The sequence below is a fragment of the Ciconia boyciana genome, chromosome 2 (assembly GCF_034638445.1).
Source record: "Ciconia boyciana chromosome 2, ASM3463844v1, whole genome shotgun sequence".
Taxonomy (NCBI): Eukaryota; Metazoa; Chordata; class Aves; order Ciconiiformes; family Ciconiidae; genus Ciconia; species Ciconia boyciana.
Genome location: NC_132935.1, coordinates 48,104,559 through 48,111,034, shown reverse-complemented (window position 1 = coordinate 48,111,034; position 6,476 = coordinate 48,104,559).

The window sequence follows — 6,476 nt, the reverse complement described above, 5'->3', positions numbered from 1 at the left end:
AAGACTATATCCTGAGTCTGGGAAAGGGAACGGCATTTGTGTTTGGGAAAGTGTCACCCAACAAGTCGCTCTGAACCACGCTCGCATCACAGCTTTGCTATGGCTGGTCAGTCCCCGTGGCCCTGCAGTGGCGACTGGGTTTGTGCCCTGGGCTCAGACTCTGGGGAACTTTGCCCAAGAAGAGTTTGCTTTTTTTTTTTTCCCCTAACACGTCTGACAGAAGAATGAGTGCACCATTCCTAGAAAAACGTTTTCAAATGATTGCAAAGGAAGGACTTTTTTTTTTTTATTTTATACAGAATAAATGAAGCAAAGCCTAGACAGACCCAAGACCTTGCCATGCACTGAACACATCATCATCATGATAATGGTTATTCCCTTTCACCAGCAATAAGATGTGTTTTGCAAACATAAACTAATTAAGCCCCACAACTTTGGAAATGAGTCTGTAATTTCCTATAAAAGGGGAAACTTAGGCGAAGGCCAGATTGTGACACACTTACTAAGTACAAGCGCTCCACAAGTAGCTCCATTGACTTCCGCGAGACCCTTTTTGGTGTAATGTTTAGTTCAATGAGAGGTATCACAGCCTGGTGTTAAATGACTTGCCCGGAGGCACACAGCGAGTCAGAGTGGGGCCGGCACCAGGCTCGGGGACCCAATTCCATCACTCCCAGGGACGTAAATTGCACCGAAGTTGATGGGAGCTGCGTGCGTGCGCCCGACGGGACCAAAGGGCCCCCCGCGGCTCCTACCTGCGAGCCTTGCTCTCAATCCCTCCGTCCAGGCTGGGGAAGAAATGAAACTACAAAGAGCTTCTTGGAAACGGCCCGTGACGAGTTGTGCCGCTTTGGAAAAATTACAGGTGCCGCTCGCCCTAGCGCCTATTTGTGTTAAAGGTTGAGATCGGTCATGCCATAAAAATCCAAGTCCTTATTTTGGCAAATGGGAATGCAGAAGATATTTGCCTGAAAAAAGACTAGAGACGAGAGGCAGCCAGGCTGCCTGTGCAGGGGGGCTCAGCCCCCGAGCAGCTGGGGCCGGGGCTCTGGGCTGCCGCAGTCCTCCGAGGGGCTGGCACCTGGCGGGCGATGGGCCGACCCTCCTGCACGGCCCCGAGGGCAGCCGGGTACCACGGGGTCCAGGTGCAGGCTGCAGGTGCTGCAAACAGCGCGAGGCTGGGACAAAGAGCGTCTGTAAAAGGGAGGCTGCACTCCCCATGATGAAGAGTGGAGTTATGGCACGTCCTGCAGCTACAGGACATAGAAAAATTAGAAGTGAATGGCATATCTGAACTTGAATCACATGCTTTAAAAATAGGAAAAACAGCCTCATGTTGCACAGTAAGGACTAAACGTCACACTGAGGAATTGCTCCTTGGGAGTAGTAAACGCTGACTGCCACAGGTATTGTCTTAGAAACAGCTCCCAAGCAAGACATTGGAGGCTGCAGCAATGCCATCACGCAGGTAGGTCCAGCAAAGGAAACGGGTCCTGGCATTTCTGAGCTTTTTGCTTGACATTGGCACTTCAGCGAGTGTTCTCCTTACTATAGTTTTCCATGTAATGATATTTCAGGTGATGCATCTCTGGAGAGCAGACAGCCTATGGTATAAAGATGGTATAAAGCTTTTACACTTTCAGACTTGCACGTTCTGGACGTGCCAAGGTGCTGCACACCGCTGCCAGCAGAGGCAGCTGGTCCTCTGAGGTCCTCATCGCTTTTGCTTAATTTCAGAAAGACTCTGAAGAACAGGTCGAGAGAGGAATATTTGCTTGTTATCCTAAGCTTTCAATGCAGCTGGTTCTCCAGTGTCACATGTAAGGGGATGCATTTAATAGTGGTTAGATTCTCTTTGATGGCAATAAACAGATAATAAATTCAGACTTCATGCAAGTGGACTAACAAAACCAAGGGAAAATACTTTTGCCTTTAAAATACACAGAGGGAGAAGTCCATATACATTATTCAAGAAGGTCTTAGCTTAGCCTAGAGTTTTGGGTCCATTGTGAGGTTTTTTAAACAAAAAAAATATGTGGATTTTTCTTTTACAGAACAGTGTGCAAGCTTGGCTTGCATTTCTCTCCATGTCGGAGGCCCAGATGACAATAAGTGAAAAGATCAGGGCACCAGCAGCTCTGGAAGGCTGCATTTCCCCCAAGCCTTCTGAGACGTGCTTGTCCTAATGTCCCTTTTCTCCCTCCTCCACTATTGCTTTTTTCATTTGCTGACAAGCCCAACATTAAACATTTGCTGGAGTTTTCATATCAATAGTACGTTATATTGCCATTACTGAACAGTTTGGGGCTTTGTGGCTAGCTACCATGACAATAGATGCACAGCCTGGAACCAGTTTTAGTTAATTAGAGTCAATCAATCCAAACTTTGCTAACTTACTCATGTGAAACAATAGTATAATGAACCAAAGTCTGCAAGATGATTGGGAAACACAAATTATTGCACCCTGATAAATTAAATGTGACTATTGCAAAACCTTCCTTCTAAATGAATACTCAGAGAGGGAATGTATGGGTGAATAAGCATAATTTAGAACACAGAAAAAAAATTAAAGAAGCTGTTATAACCCCACTTCAATGTTTTCATTTTTCTTTAAAATAAATAAAAAGCCAGATTGTCGTATATACGAGACCAAATGGGTATAACTTTTTTAAGATGAAAATTTTTACACCAAGTGATCTTATAAAATTGTCCCCTCATCATTTGCAAGCTAAATTTCACAGTACACGTGGCATCTGAAGAAGTGGTATCATTCTGTTTTGCGTGTCCTTCACAACTGCTTATTTTTCAAAGCTGTTTGCTAAATCTTTGTCTGACCTTGACAAGGGAAAGCCCTCAACCCCTTCAAGCTGGGATACTGCTGTCAGACAGCCCTTTCTCCCAGGCAAAAAGACTTTTTCCTGCCATTTTAGGGTCATAAATATTTCCTCAATGCTTGGAGTTCAAACTATATACCAAAAGAGAATTCCCCTTTCCTATCTGTTTTCTCTTGATTTTCTAAAAGTGGCATTTTTAGAATAAAAGGATCCAGTTAATAAAAACAGTACCAGGATGTTGTTTAAGCCTTTTGTATTAAAATTGCATTTTAGGTACTATAATAAGCTACTCCAATGGTTTATAACTTTCACAGGGTCTTAATTTTGTCCAGTATGCTTCTTACATTTTTTAATTCAAAGTATGTCCTTCACATGTGCTACAAACATACAAAAGGAAACATATGGCAAAGGACTGAGGCCCTGTCCTAAAGAGATTCGTGTGTAGAGATGCAGTAGATGAAATACAGTGCACACATGGACCAGCCAAGCCATGAAGAATCTGCAGAATTAAGGCACACGGGATTTAAGGAGTGGGTTTAAGAGACAGGGAAGGGAACTCTCATATGACGGCTTTACAAGCCAGCATGAGGTTTGAAAAACTGGATGTATCGCCCGATGTGTTTTCCGTAAATATTTCAAATTGTCTCTTTGATCAAACACCACTTGCCAGAAGCAGCAAACTATTTCTGCACACTGATGTAGCGACACAGATTTGGGGGAAGGGAGCTATGTGGGGGACAGGGCAGAAGTATTCTAAATAAAAATTTAAGAAGTTCTTGAAGCTTATGGAGTGGGAAGGAGTTTGTGCTCGAGACTGCAGTTCTTGCAGTCTCAGTTCAGATGTTTCCTAAATAATCTGCAGTTTTTAGGAAACATCTCCTAAAATCATCTGCAGTTCAGATGTTTCCTAAATAATCAGTCCTGAGGTTTATGAACATTTGGATTGCTGAATCACAGGTGTGTTAGGTAAGAAAAGGTGGGATCTTTTCTGCCCCATTACAGAAGTAACCACATTTTTCCTGCCATGTCTATTTGTATATTATTTTCCACAAACTCTCCCAAAGCTGTATGTTGTTTTAACCATATGAGGGCATAGTAGGAGACATTAGAGAGGAATAAAGTTGATGGATACTTCCCCTCCTACATATTTCAATGTTACATGGATTCTGCTTTTCATTCAGAGGCTAATCTGAATTTGGTTTTGAAACACTTCTCCCTGTGAAAGAAGATAAAAATCTGGGTGTTCTCTACATATATGGTAGTCCCCAGGCTGCTCTTCTACCAGCAGTTCTGGATAGATTTTGGAAAAAAAAGAAAAAAGGAAGAACTGAATCATTTAAGACTCGGCAAATTAGGTGTTTGGCTAAAAGAAAAACCTGAGATATCATTTTTACATAACACAGTTGGATTCCTAAAGCTAAGGCTGTCAGCTGTTAATAACAAATTCAATCAAAAACAGCTGACAGACATTTCTCATGTAGTTCAAAAGATCTAAAATGACATCTTTCTCTGCAATTCAGTGAAGGAGTCAAGAAAACTAATAAAATAAAAGATGAATGTTAATAGGGAAAATTTATCAGCACCTGAAATAATTTACAGTATAGATTGTTCAAAAATTATCCTATAATAATTTTTCTACAGTAATTCCATTCCCCTTCTTTCCTTTCTTCCACGTTCTGAATTTTCCTTCCCACATTCGATTGCAAACACATCTAAAATACAGCTATATATTGAATACATGAATTAGAGAAAGTACTCATCTAATATGTTCAGTAAGTGCATAGGCCTGGTTACAGGTAAACAGTATTTTTCATGTCTCTTCTACCATGACTATGTATTAGTGAGGCATGGGAATTATATAAAGCATACTTCTGCTGTTACAGGTATCGGTAGAGAATTTTAAAAAGAAACAAAGGAATAAAGTACATGGAAGCCATAGCAAATGAAATACAGTATCATCTCATAAAGTACATATGGGAAGGTGGATCTCAGAACTTGGGTCAATTTTTTATTAAGAGCCTAAACCAAGGTCCTCTAAGTCCGGGAAGCCAAGCTTTGATTTAATACACAATGTGAGTCTAGACAACGCTGTTTTGTACATATATTTAGAGAACAGTCACTTCTTTAAATATCTCTTGGATGGGAACTCATCTGAATCCAGTTACCTTCACTGATATGCCTCTGACTGAATAAGCCGCAACATGACCTTGCAAATTTAATTCTTCAGTAGAATAATGATGAGAAATTAAATCATCCATTTTGCTCTGACTTTTCTATTTTCTTCATCCTAAAATTACTGCTTGGCATTCAGCCCCTTTCCCCCCCACACAACACTTTTTGTTTTGTTTTAAAACACAGGAATCATGATACAGAGAGAATTATTGCAGTTTTCCCAGACGGGGACAACCACAAGTGCCTATCAGAATCCCAACACTGCTGTGCTCTTTATATATACCTTTTTCCTTACCCATCATTGACCTGACCATGCCCTTTTGCAGTTACTTAATAACTGTGAAGTCTTCGCTGATAGCATGCTGTTCACAAAATAGGTTTCTCAACCTTAAATATACAATAGAAATACCCTTTGTTTACTTTACACTAGTCATACCAATGAACAAAACTCATATTTGCATCTTAATTTCTATGCAGATGCAAAGTTTAGTCAGCCTCTAGCAATGTACACTAGGAATGGGCCCAATGATTATGCACAATTATACTACTGCTAATGACCATAGCCAGGAAATGGGTGAACCTGTTTTCTTTTCTATAAATCACACTGGTTCTTCTCTTACCTTCTTCTCTTCTCTGTCAAAAATCCCTGTGTAATGCAGTTTAGATCCAAATGACTGCAATAAGGATTCAAACTGCTATCTATCTGAGTAATTCTTCCATCTCGTGACAATTATGTGCTTTCCTAAATAATTAAGTTATCACTTAATGCAATAAAGGGAGCTTACTGTATTTCCTAAAGTTCACTGAGGGGCCTGATCCAGATTAATTTAAATTAATAATCATAATCTAAGAATACCTATGGTCTTGGTAACTTCAACCAAAAAAATTACTCCTTCGAAAATGCTGCCATGATCTTCTCAGAAATCCATGGAAAATTCAGACAATCTTTTCTGGATTAGAAAATCTGCCCTTGGGAGTAAGCTGTGTCTGTTTTTGTTTGGTCTTTACCTAATCCAGGCTGGAAACTTTAGCTCAGAATGACAACCTTGCGTTGATAAAGCAACGTATGAGAGGAAGAAATGCCCTGCATTTTCAAAGCTCTTGCTTATTTCTTCAGTCTTTGCTGACAGTTTGCTATCATGACCATGGTAGTTCATATTAGTCATATTCATAGCCAGAATGAGCAGGAGACTGGAGGATGGAGCTACAGCTCCTCTGATGTGTCCTCGTAACATCATAAAACATTCGTTGGGAATCTGCCTACACAAGTCGCTGCACCTGATTCCCATTTTTACTGCTTTATCCTGTCATTCTTTCACCCCTGGCAATGATTCCTGGTCTTTCCAGGCTTTATTTCTTACAGGGCAGCCTTTTAACATTCTCCTCATCCTCATGAGTACTGAGGTAGTGCCCAGCTGCTTGGTGTATAAAGCACAGTGGTGTCCTAATCGTGAGCCACGCCGTTGCCTT